The sequence below is a fragment of the Dendrobates tinctorius genome, unplaced genomic scaffold, assembly GCF_039654945.1.
Source record: "Dendrobates tinctorius isolate UK_male_01 unplaced genomic scaffold, ASM3965494v1 ptg000130l, whole genome shotgun sequence".
Lineage (NCBI taxonomy): Eukaryota > Metazoa > Chordata > Amphibia > Anura > Dendrobatidae > Dendrobates > Dendrobates tinctorius.
In genome coordinates this window covers 1,516,979-1,536,326 of record NW_027361798.1, presented here as the reverse complement: position 1 = coordinate 1,536,326, position 19,348 = coordinate 1,516,979, and positions in this window count along the sequence as shown.

The window sequence follows — 19,348 nt, the reverse complement described above, 5'->3', positions numbered from 1 at the left end:
TCAGGTCTTATTTTTTGCGGGACGAGTTGACGTTTTTATTGGTACCATTTTCGGGCACGTGACATTTTTTGATCGCTTTTTATTCCGATTTTTGGGACGCAGAATGAACAAAAACCAGCATTTCATGAATTTCTTTTGGGGGGGTGCGTTTACACCGTTCCGCGTGCGGTAAAATTGATAAAGCGGTTTTATTCTTCGGGTCAGTACGGTTACAGCGTACAGTCATTTAGGTCTTTTTTTATGTTTTGTTGGTTTTATGCAATGAAAACTATTTTATATAAAAAATTATTTTTGTATCGCTTTATTCTGCGAGCTATAACTTTTTTATTTTTTTGCGGATGACGCTGTATGGCGGCTCGTTTTTTGCGGGACAAGATGACGTTTTCAGCGGTACCATGGATATTTATATGTGTCTTTTTGATCGCGCGTTATTGCACTTTTTGTTCGGTGGTATGATAATAAATCATTATTTTTTGCTTCGTTTTTTATTTTTATTTTTTAAGGGGTTCGCTAAAGGGGTTAACTAATGGGACATTTTTATAGGGCAGGTCATTACGGACGCGGCGATACCAAATATGTGTACTTTTATTGTTTTTGTTTTTTTTTATTTTGAAAAAATGGATTTATTAGGGAATATTTTTTTTTTTTTTACTAATTTATTTAGCGATTTTTTTAAAATTATTTTTAACACTTTTTTTTTTTTTTACTTTATTACCTTGTCCCAGGTGGGACATCACTGTCCTGTGACAGATCGCTGATCTGTCACATCACAGATCACTGTGACAGATCAGCGATCTGTCACAGGCACTGCTGCAGACTTCCTCATGCCTGCGCTTTGCAGGCACTGAGGAAGCCAGCTTCCTCAGGCCCCCGTCGCCATCTTGGATTCGGGGGCCTGGAGGAAAGGAGCCCCCCGCAGCAGCGCTGCACATTGCGCTGCTGTGGGGGGCTCAGGGAAGCACGGAGGGAGCCCCCTCCCTGCCGATGCTTCCCTTTAACCCCCGGTACACCGCGATCGCGTTTGATCGCGGTGTGCAAGGGGTTAACGTGTCGGGGGCGGTCCGTGACCGCCCCTGACACATTGTGCCGGGTGTCAGCTATGATAATTAGCTGACACCCGGCCGCGATCAGCGGCGCTCACCACGTGGGCGCCGCTGATCATGGTGACGTAATATTCCGTCCATGGTAATTAGGTCCATGGTCACATGGACGGAATATTACGTCAATTGTAGGTAAGGGGTTAAGCAGTGGGACACGTCTGGCACTGCAGGATCTGAGTCCATGGTGGCGTAGTGTGTTACTTATGGTAGGCCTTGTTACATTGGTCCCAGCTCTCTGCAGTTCATTCACTAGGTCCCCCCGCGTGGTTCTGGGATTTTTGCTCACCGTTCTTGTGATCATTCTGACCCCACGGGGTGGGATTTTGCGTGGAGCACCAGATCGAGGGAGCTTATCAGTGGTCTTGTATGTCTTCCATTTTCTAATTATTGCTCCCACAGTTGATTTCTTCACTCCAAGCTGGTTGGCTATTGCAGATTCAGTCTTCCCAGCCTGGTGCAGGGCTACAATTTTGTTTCTGGTGTCCTTTGACAGCTCTTTGGTCTTCACCATAGTGGAGTTTGGAGTCAGACTGTTTGAGGGTGTGCACAGGTGTCTTTTTATACTGATAACAAGTTTAAACAGGTGCCATTACTACAGGTAATGAGTGGAGGAAAGAGGAGACTCTTAAAGAAGAAGTTACAGGTCTGTGAGAGCCAGAAATCTTGATTGCTTGTTTCTGACCAAATACTTATTTTCCACCATAATATGCAAATAAAATGAAAAAAAAACAGACAATGTGATTTTCTGGATTTTTTTTTCTGTTTGTCTCCCATAGTTGAGGTCTACCTATGATGTAAATTACAGACGCCTCTCATCTTTTTAAGTGGTGGAACTTGCACTATTGCTGACTGACTAAATACTTTTTTGCCCCACTGTATATACCGGGGGTCTGTGCCGACTGTCTGAGGGTCTGTACCGGCCTGCCGGGGGGGCTGTGCCGGCCTGCCGGTGGTCTGTACCGACTGTCCGGGGGTCTGTGCAGGCTGCGGGGGTCTGTACCGGCCTGCCGGGGGGCTGTGCCGGCCTACCGGTGGTCTGTACCGACTGTCTGGGGGTCTGAGCAGACTGCCGGGGGTCTGTACCGGCCTGCCGGGGGGCTGTGCCGGCCTGCCGGTGGTCTGTACCGACTGTCCGGGGGTCTGAGCGGACTGCCGGGGGTCTGTACCGGCCTGCCGGGGGGCTGTGCCGGCCTGCCGGTGGTCTGTGCCGACTGCCCGGGGGTTTGTGCCGACTGCCGTGGGTCTGTACCGGCCTGCCGGGGGCTGTGCCGACTGTCCAGGGGTCTGTGCAGGCTGCGGGGGTCTGTACCGGCCTGCCGGTGGTCTGTACCGACTGTCCGGGGGTCTGAGCCGACTGCCGGGTGTCTGTACCGGCCTGCCGGGGGGCTGTGCCGGCCTGCCGGGGGGCTGTGCTGGCCTGCCGGGGGGCTGTGCCGACTGCCCGGGGGGCTGTACCGGCCTTCCGGGGGGCTGTGCTGGCCTGCCGGTGGTCTGTGCCGACTGCCCGGGGGTTTGTGCCGACTGCCCGGGGGTCTGCGGACTGCCGTGGGTCTGTACCGGCCTGCCGTGGGTCTGTACCGGCCTGCAGGGGGGCTGTGCCGACTGCCCGGGGGTCTGTATCGGCCTTCCGGGGGGCTGTGCCGGCCTGCCGGTGGTCTGTGCCGACTGCCTGGGGGTCTGTGCGGACTGCCCGGGGGTCTGTGCCGACTGCCCGGGGGTTTGTGCCGACTGCCCGGGGGTCTGCGGACTGCCGTGGGTATGTACCGGCCTGCCGGGGGGCTGTACCGGCCTGCCGGGGGGCTGTGCCGACTGCCCGGGGGTTTGTACCGGCCTTCCGGGGGGCTGTGCCGGCCTGCCGGTGGTCTGTGCCGACTGCCTGGGGGTCTGTGCGGACTGCCGTGGGTCTGTACCGGCCTGCCGGTGGTCTGTGCCGACTGCCCGGGGGTCTGTGCCGACTGCCCGGGGGTCTTTGCGGACTGCCGTGGGTCTGTACCGGCCTGGCGGTGGTCTGTGCCGACTGCCCGGGGGTCTGTGCCGACTGCCCGGGGGTCTTTGCGGACTGCCGTGGGTCTGTACCGGCCTGCCGGTGGGCTGTGCTGGCCTGCCGGTGGTCTATACCGACTGTCCGGGGGTCTGAGAAGGCTGCGGGGGTCTGTGCAGGATCGTCCCATCGGGCGATGCCTGCTACCATGACGGTGATTGACACATTAGCCAATGATGGGACAGTAGTAGTCCCATCATCCGGCTAATGTGTTGAATGTACAAAAAAAAAAAAAAAAATCCCTGCTATATACATGCTACATACATACTACATACAAGCTACATACATGCAACATACATACTGCATATATACCACATGCATGCAACATACATACATACTGCATATATACCACATGCATGCAACATTCATACTACATATATAAATACCACATATATACTACATGCATGCAACATGCATACTACATATATACCGGGGGTCTGTGCCAACTGTCCGAGGGTCTGTACCGGCCTGCCGGGGGGCTGTGCCGGCCTGCCGGTGGTCTGTACCGACTGTCCGGGGGTCTGAGCGGACTGCCGGGGGTCTGTACCGGCCTGCCGCGGGGCTGTGCCGACTGCCCGGGGGTCTGTGCGGACTGCCGGGGGTCTGTACCGGCCTACCGGGGAGCGGTGCTGGCCTGTCGGGGGGCTGTGCCGGCCTGCCGGGGGGCTGTGCCGACTGTCCGGGGGTCTGTGCCGACTGCCGGGGGTCTGTACCGGCCTACCGGGGGGCTGTGCTGGCCTGCCGCGGGGCTGTGCCGACTGTCCGGGGATCTGAGCAGGCTGCGGGGGTCTGTGCAGGATCGTCCGATGGGACTACAAGTCCCATCGGGCGATGACTGCTACCATGACGGTGATTGACACATTAGCCAATGATGGGACAGTAGTAGTCCCATCATCCGGCTAATGTGTTGAATGTACAAAAAAAAAAAAAAAATCCCTGCTACATACATGCTACATACATGCTACATACATACTACATGCTACATACATACTACATGCTACATACATGCAACATACATACTGCATATATACCACATGCATGCAACATGCATACTACATATATACCACATATATACTACATGCATGCAACATGCATACTACATATATACCGGGGGTCTGTGCCGACTGTCCGAGGGTCTGTACCGGCCTGCCGGGGGGCTGTGCCGGCCTGCCGGTGGTCTGTACCGACTGTCCGGGGGTCTGTGCAGGCTGCGGGGGTCTGTACCGGCCTACCGGGGGGCTGTGCCGGCCTGCCGGTGGTCTGTACCGACTGTCCGGGGGTCTGAGGGGACTGCCGGGGGTCTGTACCGGCCTGCCGGGGGGCTGTGCCGGCCTGCCGGTGGTCTGTGCCGACTGCCCGGGGGTTTGTGCCGACTGCCGTGGGTCTGTACCGGCCTGCCGGGGGGCTGTGCCGACTGTCCGGGGGTCTGTGCAGGCTGCGGGGGTCTGTACCGGCCTGCCGGTGGTCTGTACCGACTGTCCGGGGGTCTGAGCCAACTGCCGGGTGTCTGTACCGGCCTGCCGGGGGGCTGTGCCGGCCTGCCGGGGGGATGTGCCGACTGCCCGGGGGGCTGTACCGGCCTTCCGGGGGGCTGTGCTGGCCTGTCGGTGGTCTGTGCCGACTGCCCGGGGGTTTGTGCCGACTGCCCGGGGGTCTGCGGACTGCCGTGGGTCTGTACCGGCCTGCCGTGGGTCTGTACCGGCCTGCAGGGGGGCTGTACCGACTGCCCGGGGGTCTGTACCGGCCTTCCGGGGGGCTGTGCCGGCCTGCCGGTGGTCTGTGCTGACTGCCTGGGGGTCTGTGCGGACTGCCGTGGGTCTGTACCGGCCTGCCGGTGGTCTGTGCCGACTGCCCGGGGGTCTGTGCCGACTGCCCGGGGGTTTGTGCCGACTGCCCGGGGGTCTGCGGACTGCCGTGGGTCTGTACCGGCCTGTCGGGGGGCTGTACCGGCCTGCCGGGGGGCTGTGCCGACTGCCAGGGGGTCTGTACCGGCCTTCCGGGGGGCTGTGCCGGCCTGCCGGTGGTCTGTGCCGACTGCCTGGGGGTCTGTGCGGACTGCCGTGGGTCTGTACCGGCCTGCCGGTGGTCTGTGCCGACTGCCCGGGGGTCAGTGCCGACTGCCCGGGGGTCTGTGTCGACTGCCCGGGGGTCTTTGCGGACTGCCATGGGTCAGTACCGGCCTGGCGGTGGTCTGTTCCGACTGCCCGGGGGTCTGTGCCGACTGCCCGGGGGTCTGTGCCGACTGCCCGGGGGTCTTTGCGGACTGCCGTGGGTCTGTACCGGCCTGCCGGGGGGCTGTGCTGGCCTGCCGGTGGTCTATACCGACTGTCCGGGGGTCTGAGCAGGCTGCGGGGGTCTGTGCAGGATCGTCCCATGGGGCGATGCCTGCTACCATGACGGTGATTGACACATTAGCCAATGATGGGACAGTAGTAGTCCCATCATCCGGCTAATGTGTTGAATGTACAAAAAAAAAAAAAATCCCTGCTACATACATGCTACATACATGCTACATACATACTACATGCTACATACATGCTGCATACATACTACATACAAGCTACATACATGCAACATACATACTGCATATATACCACATGCATGCAACATGCATACTACATATATACCACATATATACTACATGCATGCAACATGCATACTACATATATACCGGGGGTCTGTGCCGACTGTCCGAGGGTCTGTACCGGCCTGCCGGGGGGCTGTGCCGGCCTGCCGGTGGTCTGTACCGACTGTCCGGGGGTCTGTGCAGGCTGCGGGGGTCTGTACCGGCCTGCCGGGGGGCTGTGCCGGCCTGCCGGTGGTCTGTACCGACTGTCCGGGGGTCTGAGCGGACTGCTGGGGGTCTGTACCGGCCTGCCGGGGGCTGTACCGGCCTGCCGGTGGTCTGTGCCGACTGCCCGGGGGTTTGTGCCGACTGCCGTGGGTCTGTACCGGCCTGCCGGGGGGCTGTGCCGGCCTGCCGGTGGTCTGTACCGACTGTCCGGGGGTCTGAGCGGACTGCCGGGGGTCTGTACCGGCCTGCCGCGGGGCTGTGCCGACTGTCCGGGGGTCTGTGCGGACTGCCGGGGGTCTGTGCGGACTGCCGGGGGTCTGTACCGGCCTACCGGGGAGCTGTGCTGGCCTGCCGGGGGGCTGCGCCGGCCTGCCGGGGGGCTGTGCCGACTGCCCGGGGGTCTGTTCGGACTGCCGGGGGTCTGTACTGGCCTGCCAGGGGTCTGTGCCGACTGCCCGGGGGTCTGTGCGGACTGCCGGGGGTCTGTACCGGCCTACCGGGGAGCTGTGCTGGCCTGTCGGGGGGCTGTGCCGGCCTGCCGGGGGGCTGTGCCGACTGTCCGGGGGTCTGTGCCGACTGTCCGGGGGTCTGTGCAGGCTGCGGGGGTCTGTACCGGCCTACCGGGGGGCTGTGCCGGCCTGCCGGTGGTCTGTACCGACTGTCCGGGGGTCTGAGCGGACTGCCGGGGGTCTGTACCGGCCTGCCGGGGGGCTGTGCCGGCCTGCCGGTGGTCTGTGCCGACTGCCCGGGGGTTTGTGCCGACTGCCGTGGGTCTGTACCGGCCTGCCGGGGGCTGTGCCGACTGTCCGGGGGTCTGTGCAGGCTGCGGGGGTCTGTACCGGCCTGCCGGGGGGCTGTGCCGGCCTGCCGGTGGTCTGTACCGACTGTCCGGGGGTCTGAGCTGACTGCCGGGTGTCTGTACCGGCCTGCCGGGGGGCTGTGCCGGCCTGCCGTGGGGCTGTGCTGGCCTGCCGGGGGGCTGTGCCGACTGCCCGGGGGGCAGTACCGGCCTTCCGGGGGGCTGTGCTGGCCTGCCGGTGGTCTGTGCCGACTGCCCGGGGGTCTGCGGACTGCCATGGGTCTGTACCGGACTGCCGTGGGTCTGTACCGGCCTGCAGGGGGGCTGTGCCGACTGCCCGGGGGTCTGTACCGGCCTTCCGGGGGGCTGTGCCGGCCTGCCGGTGGTCTGTGCCGACTGCCTGGGGGTCTGTGCGGACTGCCGTGGGTCTGTACCGGCCTGCCGGTGGTCTGTGCCGACTGCCCGGGGGTCTGTGCCGACTGCCCGGGGGTCTGTGCCGACTGCCCAGGGGGTTTGTGCAGACTGCCCAGGGGTCTGCGGACTGCCGTGGGTCTGTACCGGCCTGCCGGGGGGCTGTACCGGCCTGCCGGGGGGCTGTGCCGACTGCCCGGGGGTCTGTACCGGCCTTCCGGGGGGCTGTGCCGGCCTGCCGGTGGTCTGTGCCGACTGCCCGGGGGTCTGTGCTGACTGCCCGGGGGTCTGTGCCAACTGCCCGGGGGTCTTTGCGGACTGCCGTGGGTCTGTACCGGCCTGGCGGTGGTCTGTGCTGACTGCCCGGGGGTCTGTGCCGACTGCCCGGGGGTCTGTTTCGACTGCCCGGGGGTCTTTGCGGACTGCCGTGGGTCTGTACTGGCCTGCCGGGGGGCTGTGCTGGCCTGCCGGTGGTCTATACCGACTGTCCGGGGGTCTGAGCAGGCTGCGGGGGTCTGTGCAGGATCGTCCAATGGGATTACAAGTCCCATCGGGCGATGCCTGCTACCATGACGGTGATTGACACATTAGCCAATGATGGGACAGTAGTAGTCCCATCATCCGGCTAATGTGTTGAATGTACAAAAAAAAAAAAAAAAAAATCCCTGCTACATACATACTACATGCTACATACATGCTACATACATACTACATACATGCTGCATACATACTACATGCTTCATACATGCAACATACATACTGCATATATACCACATGCATGCAACATGCATACTACATATATACCACATATATACTACATGCATGCAACATGCATACTACATATATACCGGGGGTCTGTGCCGACTGTCCGAGGGTCTGTACCGGCCTGCCGGGGGGGGCTGTGCCGGCCTGCCGGTGGTCTGTACCGACTGTCCGGGGGTCTGTGCAGGCTGCGGGGGTCTGTACCGGCCTGCCGGGGGGCTGTGCCGGCCTGCCGGTGGTCTGTACCGACTGTCCGGGGGTCTGAGCGGACTGCTGGGGGTCTGTACCGGCCTGCCGGGGGGCTGTACCGGCCTGCCGGTGGTCTGTGCCGACTGCCCGGGGGTTTGTGCCGACTGCCGTGGGTCTGTACCGGCCTGCCGGGGGGCTGTGCCCACTGTCCGGGGGTCTGTGCAGGCTGCGGGGGTCTGTACCGGCCTGCCGGGGGTCTGAGCCGACTGCCGGGTGTCTGTACCGGCCTGCCGGGGGGCCGTGCCGACTGCCCGGGGGGCTGTACCGGCCTTCCGGGGGGCTGTGCTGGCCTGCCGGTGGTCTGTGCTGACTGCCCGGGGGTTTGTGCCGACTGCCCGGGGGTCTGTGCGGACTGCCGTGGGTCTGTACCGGCCTGCCGGGGGGCTGTACCGGCCTGCCGGGGGGCTGTGCCGACTGCCCGGGGGGTCTGTACCGGCCTTCCGGGGGGCTGTGCCGGCCTGCCGGTGGTCTGTGCCGACTGCCTGGGGGTCTGTGCGGACTGCCGTGGGTCTGTACTGGCCTGCCGGTGGTCTGTGCCGACTGCCCGGGGGTCTGTGCCGACTGCCCGGGGGTCTGTGCCGACTGCCGTGGGTCTGTACCGGCCTGCCGGTGGTCTGTGCCGACTACCCGGGGGTCTGTGCCGACTGCCCGGGGGTCTTTGCGGACTGCCGTGGGTCTGTACCGGCCTGCTGGGGGGCTGTGCTGGCCTGCCGGTGGTCTGTACCGACTGTCCGGGGGTCTGAGCGGCCTGCCGGGGGTCTGTACTGGCCTGCCGGGGGTCTGTACCGGCCTGCCGGGGGGCTGTGCTGGCCTGCCGGTGGTCTATACCGACTGTCCGGGGGTCTGAGCAGGCTGCGGGGGTCTGTGCAGGATTGTCCGATGGGACTACAAGTCACATCGGGCGATGCCTGCTACCATGACAGTGATTGACACATTAGCCAATGATGGGACAATAGTAGTCCCATCATCCGGCCTATGTGTTGAATGTAAAAAAAAATAAAAATACATACTACATACATACTACATGCAACATGCATGCAACATACATATATACTACATGCATGCAACATGCATACTACATATATACCACATATATACTACATGCATGCAACATACATACATACAACATATATACCACATGCATGCAACATGCATACTACATACATACTACATATATACTACATGCATGCAACATATATATACTTCATGCAACATACATACTACATACATACTACATATATAACACATACATGCAACATACATACATACTACAAGCAACATGCATACCACATGCATGCAACATGCATGCTACATATATACCACATATATACTACATGCATGCAACATACATATATACTACATGCAACATGCATACTACATATATACTACATGCATGCAACATACATATATATACTACATGCATGCAACATGCATACTACATATATACCACATATATACTACATGCATGCAACATACATACTACATATATACCACATGCATGCAACATGCATACTATGTATATACTATATATATACTACATGCATGCAACATACATACATACTACATATATACCACATGCATGCAACATGCATACTACATATATACTACATATATACTACATGCATGCAACATACATATATACTACATACAATACATTCATACAATACATACATATAGACATACAGTACATATAACATAGAGTACATACTCACCATCACTTGTCACTTTGATCCCCGAAGCCATTGTTGTCTATGGAATAAAGATTAAAATAACAAAGCACAAATATACTCACCCCTGATCCGCAGAAGTCCACGGGTGTCCCACAACGATCTTGCGTGGAGAACAGCAGCATCAGCTGATGCTACCGTTCTCTACGGGGCCCAGGAAACCAGTGTCGGGAGGTAGGTATCCTTCCGCCCTGTATTCCTCCGCCAGTGTAAAAAAAAAAAAAAAAAAAAAGTCCCTAGTCTCACTTTATGGCAAAAGCTGCGTGGGAACTTTCTCACGCAGCAATGGCATAAAGTGAGACTAGGGACTTTTTTTTTACAGTGGTGGAGGAATACAGTGCGCAAGGATACCTACCTTCCGTCATTGTATTCCTGGAGCTGGTAGAGAACGGTAGCATCAGCTGATGCTGCTGTTCTCCACGCAAGATCGACGTGGGACCCTCGTGGACTTCTGCGGATCGGGGTAAGTATATTGGTGTTTTTTTATTTTGATATTTATTCCTCAGGCGACAATGGCTTCGGGGATCAAAGTGACAAGTGACGGTGAGTATGTACTCTATGTTATATGTACTGTATGTCTATATGTATGTATTGTATTTAGTATATATGTATGTTGCATGCATGTAGTATGTAGCATGTATGTAGTATGTATGTAGTATGCATGTAGTATGTAGCATGTATGTAGTATGTATGTTGCATGTATGTAGCATGTAGTATATATGTAGTATGTATGTTACATGTAGTATATATGTAGTATATATGTAGTATGTATGTTGCATGCATGTAGTATATATGTTGTATGTATGTTGCATGCATGTAGTATATGTATTATGTATGTAGCATGTATGTAGTATGTAGCATGTATGTTACATGTAGTATATATGTAGTATATATGTAGTATGCATGTTGCATGCATGTAGTATATATGTTGTATATATGTTGCATGCATGTAGTATATGTATGTAGTATGTAGTATGTAGCATGTAGTATATGTATGTAGTATGTAGCATGTATGTAGTATGTAGCATGTATGTTGCATGTAGTATATATGTAGTATATATGTAGTATGCATGTTGCATGCATGTAGTATATATGTTGTATGTATGTTGCATGCATGTAGTATATATGTATTATGTATTTAGTATGTATGTAGCATGTATGTAGTATGTAGCATGTATTTTTTTTTTTTTTACATTCAACACATTAGCCGGATGATGGGACTACTACTGTCCCATCATTGGCTAATGTGTCAATCACTGTCATGGTAGCAGGCATCGCCCGATGGGACTTGTAGTCCCATCGGACGATGCCTGCACAGACCACCGGCAGGCCGGCACAGCCCCCCGGGCAGTCGGCACAGACCCCCCGGCAGGCCGCACAGACCCCTGGAGCCTGCACAGACCACCGGCAGGCTGGCACAGCCCCCCGGCAGGCCGCACAGACCCCCGGGCAGTCGGCACAGACCCCCGGAGCCTGCACAGACCACCGGCAGGCTGGCACAGCCCCCCGGCAGGCCGCACAGCCCCCCGAAAGGCCCGTACAGACCCCAGAGAGGCTGTACAAGGCAAAAATAGGGTTTTTCTTATTCCGATACCGGAAGTCCCATAGACTTGAATGGGACTTCCGGTATCGGAATCGGCGATACCCGATATTTTTTTTAGATCGGCCGATCCACTCCGATCCGATACTTTTAAGTATCGGACGGTATCGCTCAACACTACTCATGACTGATATCCATTTTAAATTCTCCAATACCTCCAAAATCAGACAGTATATAAATCCATACAGTATTATGGCCAGCGCTTAATGCGCTATACAGAGTAATGAGGCCCATATATTTCTCCATATGGAATCATTGATCCCATATAATGTTTCAAACCGTATATGATGAGCTCCACATAATGCTATAGTATATGTTGGTCCCAATGGATGAAGCTCCACTGTCTTATGGGCCCAAATAATGCTCCATATATAATGGGCCCCATTTCTACTGCTCTAGTGTATAATGGGCCCTGTAAATGCTGCTCCAGTGTCTGATGTCCACCTTTGGAATGCTCCAGTGTATGGTGGGCCCCATATATCATTCACCAGAGTATAGTGCTCCCCAAAAATTGCTGTCCCAACCTTGAAAACAATTACATAAGTCTCCTTGCTAGGGAATCCCAGCACTACTCTGAACTCCTTGTCGTCCCCATCTTCCATCTCACTGCACTTGGCTGTTTAGACCCTCCCACCAGCAGAGACACTACTATGCGGTGCCCTGTGCCAGTGCCATTGCCCATGAGTATGCCACCCCCACCTGCTCAAGGAACCTGCACTTTCATCTGCACCTTCCTCTTTGTCACCGTGTAAGGTGGTATAGTATGTGGGAAGGGGAACCTGAGTTTCCTCTGGGTCAGATTCTGGCAGTGTAGAGTGCGAGGGGAATGTAGTGGTCTGGGTGAATGTACCAGCAGCATCATCCAGCAGTGGCTGGGCCTCAGTGCACTTGTGGCGTCCCCAAGAGTATGGTCGTCACTGTGGCATTACCTTCCTCCTAGGGAGTGTGTTGTCAAGCTTGGGAGCAACGAAGGATCTCTCTAGCAGTGAAACCAACACACAACACATTTCCCACTCCAGGCTAGCAGGGAGACCTCTGAACCTGACTGCTGAGGAGCTGCTCTCTGTGGTCGGGAGGAGGTAAGTTAGGGCACTTTGTGCAGGGAAGGGGAAGTGTGTGGACGTGAGAAGGGGAGCTGGAGGATGAGCAGAGTTAAGGCTCACTCCTAGCTGGAGCGCATGGTCCGGATTCCGGTCTCCGAGTTTGTAGGGACACTGACGTTCCTGCAGCAGAAACCGGGGGAAGTAGCAGCTATAAATGCTCTGCACCCAACTAAGGCTCGGAGGCCCCAGCATCGACGTGTGGGAGCCAGAAGGAAAAGGCTACAGCTGTTTGCCATACAAGTAAAGTCTGAGGAACATCTGTTAGACAGGAGGCGCTTCAGTGAACCACAGTCCTGTGAGTGCTTACCCCACAAGCGCTAGAAAGGAGACGTTCAGGAAGGTACATGTTGGCGGAGTGTTGGAAGGGAGCTTTCCATTTTGGTCCCGGAGATTGGCTGAGGTCCTGACCCGGAGGACACAGCACGGAGGCAGGCATCTGTGTAACCTGCAGACTGTGAGTAAAGCTTTGGAACTGCACGCTCTGGTGTCCTACAGTTATTCCAGCACCGCTATATCTGGGTACCAGCACCTACACCGCCTGTGCCTTTCCCCCATCACTACATCTACACTTCCCTGGGACTCCAGCTCCATCTGTGGAGAGTTTCACCATCTTTGCTGCACAACACCATCAGTCCCAGAGGATCTGCATGCAGCGTCGGCCTAACATCTATGTTGCCGAACACCACAGGTGGCGTCAAACTATCTATATAAACTCTTTATCATTATACCACACCATTTACATGGGCGCCCAGGGCCACCGTCCGGGTCACCGCTGCTGTGACACATCCCACTGACACCGGCCCGGTACCGAGTACCCCACAGCCCTGGGAGGGCGACCCATATGCCGACTGCTGATCGGGCGGCGTTATTCCCACGAACCTCCAAACAGCGTCCATGAAGGCAAAGTTTTTGGTTTCCGGGGGCAGTATGATTGCAAAGCTGAACCTTAAAGGAAGGTCCAAAAGGGCACCACCAGGAGTGTAGCCTGTGGCTTAATTGGACTCCACCCGGGAAACCACAACCATGCCACCTAAAGAAAAGATGCACACTTTGAAAGCTTTGTCGATTCTGTGTGTGGTGTTGTATGTGTGTTTGTAGTTGTGCTAGCGATTTCTCATCTTTATTCCGTTAACAACCAAGAATCCGGCATGCCCCTGCAGTACGTGTCAAGCTTACTAGAGGGATAAGCGAGGCTCTGGCACGTGAGATCGAGCAATAACAGGTCGAGCATTCCCGTACATGTCCAGGGCTGCATGCACGCTACACTGAAAGGACCAGCTTTTGTCGCTTACAGGTGCAGATAACCTGCTGAACTCCGTTAGTGATGGGGATCTCAGATTCAGATTATTCCCCGCGAACGAACGATGATTTCCCTTAAGTTCAGGTCAACCGCAATTCCGGAGTTAGGCCTAACCGTCATTCCTGAAAAAATTACGTGTCCAAACCACAGGTGCTGTAGCTTGCTTAACAGCTCGGCAGCCGTTCTCAGGTCCAGTATGGATTCAACAACATTGTAGAAAGTTGATAAAGGGTACAGTTTCACCGGATAACACGTATATATGTAGCCTAGTTTACACTTTAAAAATATATGTCTATAGATCAGGAGGCAGACTCAGATGTTCTCAGGCCCAGTATGGATTTGACCAGATTGTACAAAGTTGAGAAAGGGTACTTTATCACTGGATAGCAGGTATATATAGCATAGTTTAAACATGTAAAATCTCCGTGTTCTCAGTATGGATTACACAGCAATCTAAAAAGTGGAAAAAAGGAAATGCATTTGAGGCGTACACAACTATATACTTTTGGTGTTATTTTTAAATCTTCAGATATATTTCTGTCTCAGCAATACAGTCCAGCCACTCCGCAATAGGAAATGAGATGCATACAATTACTGACAAAAAGGCTAGTGATTGCAGAAATCTAGTAATTACTATTCACGGGAAAAACTTCCGTCACAATTCTTATAGGCGATGCTGACCCTCAATTGTGTGTTGAGACAGTGAAAACATTTTTTTGTGAATAAAGTTTTGCTGTATCGCACTTCCGTTGATTCCATCACTGTTACTCATCTCAATCCAATTTTTATCACAGGGAGCGATGTAAACATGGTGCTCACTGGCTATCATGATCTGTCACGTAACTTTGGAGTGCAAAAGACAGAAGCCACAGGCCGTAGGCGATTCTATTTAATTGGCATGAGAGGGCACATTTTAAAATGTGCGCCGGAATGTCACACGTTTGTGAGTAGGAAAACTGTGAAAGCTGATGATAAACCACCACTGCATGTCATTGTGAGTCGACGTCCATAAGAAATGGAAGCCATTGATCATCTGGAGCTAGAGCCCGGCCAGCAGGACAGGGCATAGCTACATCTTAACCATCATCTTTCAGTTCAATAAATTTGTAGTGGCACTCCCAGTGAACGATTTGACAGCCCAGACTACACAGCGGAGGAGCAGGGAGAGGTAAACATTGCAAATGCTGGGGCCCTGCCCAAGCAAGGGGGCACAATCGTGGGCGTCGGTACTGGCACTGGGCCCCTCATAGTACGGCGGTGTGTCTGACGGCGGGTGTGCACATCCACCGTCAGAGACACTTGATTGCACTATGAGGGACCCTGTGCCAGTGCCCACGCCCAAGAGTTGGCCTACCCACCTGTCCAGGGCAACGGCACTCGCACGGTTTCGTGCGCTAGGTGGTGACCCCGACCAAGGGGGGGGGGCAGCCCAGTTAGGGTGGTTTACAAAGTGGCATATGTTGATGTGGGACATTCAGCTGCTGCAAAAGGCGAAATAGGTCAAGTTCGCGGAATAGGAGGAGGACCAAAGCAAGCCATTTTTCTTGCAACCTATGCATCATCAAGGGAAGGTGAGACAAAATCCTTGGAAACCCATGCATGGTTCATTTTAGTGAAGGTTAGATCATCCACATTTTGGGTTGACAGACGGGTCCTTTTTTCTGTCAGGATTGATCCAGCTGCACTGAAGACTCTTTCCGATAGCACACTTGCAGCTGGGCAAGCGAGCCCCTGTAAGGCATATTGTGCCAATTCAGGCCAGGTGTCCAGTTTAGCGGCCCAATAGTCAAAGGGGAATGACCTGTGCGGGAGAACATCGATATGGGAGGAAAAGTAGTTTGTAACCATAGTTGACAACTGCTGTCTCCTGTCACTTTCCATCGATGCAGTATTACCAGTTGTGTGAGCAGTCCGTGAAAAATCAGTCCACAACATTGTCATGAAACCCCTGTCTCCAACGCCACTTCTGCTGTGTGCACCACGAACACCTCTGCCAAGCTGCCCCCGGCCCGTACGGCTCGTGTGAGAACCATCTCTGCTGCTGTGTGCTGGGAATGCCTCAACCAACCGGTTAACCAGAGTTGCTTGTTAAGTAGCCAATATTAGGTCAAGGTTCTCCTGTGGCGTGATGTTTTGTAATTTGCCTTTATAGCGTGGATCCAGGATGCTGGCCAACTAGTAGTTGTCATCGTTCATCATTTTGGCAATGCGGGGGTCCCTTTTTAGGATCTGCAAGGCATAATCTGACATGTGGGCCAATGTTCCCGGTGTCAATGATGCACTGCGAGTGCTGGGTGGAGGAGCACTTTCTGGCAAATCATCATCCCTCCAGTCACGCACAAACCCTGTACCAGACCTTGCCACGCCAACATTTTCACTTGCCCCATGAGATGTATCCTCCTCCCTTAAGTAATCATCCCCATCATCATCCTCCTCCTCCTCTTCTTCCTCCACCTCGTCCAGGAGAGGTCCCTGAGCAGACAATGGCTGAATGTCAAGGATTCCCTCCTCCTCTTCCACCTCGTCAACATTGGCTGCAGATGCCTGCTCCTTAAGGTGCGTCAAAGTTTGCATGAGCAGACGCATAAGTGGGATGCTCATGCTTAGGATGGCGTCGTCTGCGCTTATCAGCCGTGTGCCTTCCTCAAAACACTGAAGGACTTTACAGAGGTCTTTCAGCTTCGACCACTGCACACCAGTCAACTCCATGTCTGCTCTCAAAGTGCCTGGCCGTGTATCCTCCCACAAATGCATTATGGCCTGCCTCTGTTCGCACAGCCACTCAACCATGTGCAGGGTAGAGTTCCACCTTGTTGCAATGTCGATAATGAGGCGGTGGTTGGGAAGGTGGAGCAATCGCTGCAGCTTCTGCATACGAACGGAGTGTACAGGCGACCGGCGGATGTGCGCGCACAGTCTTCGCACCTTCTGGAGCAGGGCTGTTAACTCCGGATAATTGTTGAGGAAGCACTGCACCACCAGGTTCAAGGTGTGAGCCAAGCAAGGTATGTGGCTGAGTTTTGAAAGGGCTATGGCTGCCACAAAATTACGGCCGTTATCACTAACTACCTTGCCTGCCTCAAGATGTATACTACCCAGCCATGACTCAGTTTGTCGCTGAAAGTACTCGGCCAGCACCTCCGCGGTGTGTCTGTCGCCCAAACACATCATCTGAAACACAGCCTGCTGACGCTTTCCACTAGCTGCTCGATAGGGGGACACCTCGTGTGCAACAGTGGCAGCTGCAGATGGAGTGCTCGTACGACTGCGCTCTGTGGACGAGCTTTCGCTTCTGGAGGAGGAGGAGGAGGAGGGTCGAACGCCTACAGCCAACTGTTTCCTATACCGTGGGCTAGGCAGCACTGTCCCACCACCGCTGTCCCCTGTGGACCCTGCATCCACATTACCCAGTGCGCAGTGATGGACACATAACGGCCCTGGCCATGCCGACTGGACCATGCATCTGTTGTGAGGTGCACCTTTCCACTCACTGACTGCTTGAGTGCATGGACAATGCGGTCTTTCACATGATGGTGGAGGGCTGGGATGGCTTTGCGAGAGAAGAATTGGCGACTGAGTAGGTCATAGCGTGGTACTGCATAGGCCATGAGTTCGCGGAAAGCTGCGCTTTCCACCAACCGATAGGGCATCATCTCTAACGAGATTAGTTTGGCAATGTGGGCGTTCAAACCCAGTGTACGCGGATGAGAGACTGAGTACTTTCTTGACCTACTCATAGTGTCTGGGCGGGTGAGCTGGACTTGAGAGCTGCATATGGTGGAACTAGCGGTGGACAGGGCGGACTGAGAGAGGGTTGATGATGGTGATGGGGTTGGTGTTCTTTCTGATGGCCTAGATTCAGTCTTTCGTTGATATAACAGTGGGATTCCCTGACTGCTTTGGCCTTGCAACGACACCTCAACATTTGCTGCTGTGCTAACCGGTGGGCTTACAGTGGGGGAAGCAATGTAGCGTTGCTGACTACCTTCTTTGTGATCAGTTGCACATGTGGTACTTGAGGTTTGGTGTTGTGTCCACGCTTGCAAGTGCATGCTGGATAAATGTCTAAGCATGCAACTGGTATTCAAATTTTTCAGATTTTTCCCTCGGCTAAAGGTCTTTGCACACTTCTTACAGATAACCTTGGCCTGATCATGAGGATTTTGTTCAAAAAAGTGCCACACTGCACTCTTCCTACTTTGGAAGACATTTTGCGGCCTAGCACACTGTGCTATTTTGACCATCTGGACAAGCTGTCCAGCAAATCTTTTGATTTTTGGAACCTGTCTTTGGAGTGCTCCGGGCCTGCCAGATAACAGCTGTTGCGATGTCGATGTCTGCTGTGGATGCTCCTCCTCCTCATCTGAGCTATTGGAAGCAGCACCCTCTTCCCCCAATGGATGCCAATCTGGGTCAACAACTGGATCATCCATCACCTCCTCTTCAATGTCATGTGCACCTTCCTCTGTGTCACCGTGTATGGTGGTATAGTATGCCGGAAGGGGCACCTGAGTCTCATCAGGGTCAGAATCTGGCTCATTACACTGCGAGGACAATGTAGTGCTCTGACTGAATGTACCAGCAGAATCATCTATCAGTAGCTGTGCATCAGTGCACTCCATGTCATATTCATCTTGGCCTGGGTAATTCACCATTTCACTTGATAATCCAGGCATGGTATGTGAAAACAGCTCCATGGAGTAATCAGCAGTATGGCCTGCGTCATCCTTCAATCTTGGTTGGGGTGAAGGACACAAGGAAAGGTGTGGTTCATGAACATGAGCCTCCAATGACGACTCAGTGCTTTTATTTTTTACAACTTCAGAAGAGGAGGCGATAGAGCTGGAGGATGAGTCAGCAATGTAAGCCAAAACTTTTTCCTGAAGCTCTGGCTTTAAAAGCGGTTTGCCAACTCCTAGAAAACTAAGCTTTCGAGGCCTTGTGTAGCCAGACGATGACGCAGGCTCAACACCTCCTGCATTCGGTCCTATTTTGCATTTGCCACTATCATCAGTTCCACCACCAACACCATCATTACCAGCTGGCAACTCGCGCCCAATTCCATGGCCTCTTCCTCATTTTTGGTAAAAATGTACACAAAATCCCACAACCTATATAGTAATGTAAAACAAGGTACAAGGTGTATATAGGACAGGGGTGATGTAGAATTTCTGAACACACTTGTGGACACTTGGATTGTGTGAGGCCCAGTGAATATCACACCGCTATGTCACAGGCTCAATGTCGCAGGTGTGAAAAATGTCACTATAGGACTGGGGAGATGTAGAATTTCTGAACACACTTGTGGACACTGTTGGATTGTGTGAGGCCCAGTGAATATCATACCGCTATGTCACAGGCTCAATATCGCAGGTGTGAAAAATGTCACTATAGGACAGGGGAGATGTAGAATTTCTGAACACACTTGTGGACACTGTTGGATTGTGTGAGGCCCAGTGAAT